Below are 789 nucleotides of genomic sequence, written 5' to 3'. Positions count from 1 at the left end.
TTCATCTTTGTTAGAAAAGATCAAAGCTTTATTCATTTATACATTCATGCCAAAATGTTTATTGAGCACTGTATCAGAAACTGCTCTATATGATTTTTTAAAAAGAACAAGATTCTTGTTCTAATAGGGCTATCTTTAGATTCAATTACTCTCCCTTATTTTCCAAAAAAATGTCATTTAAGCCCATGATTAAATAATTATATAATAATAAATTCGTATCCAAAGTAGATCCACTTCCCTTTAAAAATGTATAATTTATTATGGTACTACAGTATTTAAGAGAACAACCACCCCTTTCAGACTTTGTTTGAACAATTCTGTGACCTAAATGATGCTTTATATATAGCCTAATTTAACTGGATCTGGATCAACTAAAACTGAAACATAATCGCATGGTAGTTTAAATTATTTAAGCATATATAATACTTATTATTCAACAGGGACTGCAGTTTTAATCCATGATCTATTACAAATCTTTAAGAATCCATTTGTAGACAACTTCAGATTAATGATGCATAAAATAATGTAAAAGTAACAAGGCATGTATTGTATTTCATTTTTCCAACCATTTGTTTCTTCAACTCGATCTTTGTCAACTTTCTTACTCCTTTCAACCACATCTTCTTAGATACAGTCAGCTTTAGAGAGCTGCAACAGCTGGAGGATACCCTGTCATCTTTTTGTATATAACCTCATTCACCTCCAGTTGAAATTAAGAAAAATACATATATATATGAAAAGTTTATATTATATATATATATATTATATATGCACACAAAAGGACTGAAA

The sequence above is a fragment of the Pteropus alecto genome, unplaced genomic scaffold (genome assembly GCF_000325575.1).
Source record: "Pteropus alecto unplaced genomic scaffold, ASM32557v1 scaffold121, whole genome shotgun sequence".
Classification (NCBI taxonomy): Eukaryota; Metazoa; Chordata; class Mammalia; order Chiroptera; family Pteropodidae; genus Pteropus; species Pteropus alecto.
This window is presented reverse-complemented; position numbering follows the sequence as displayed.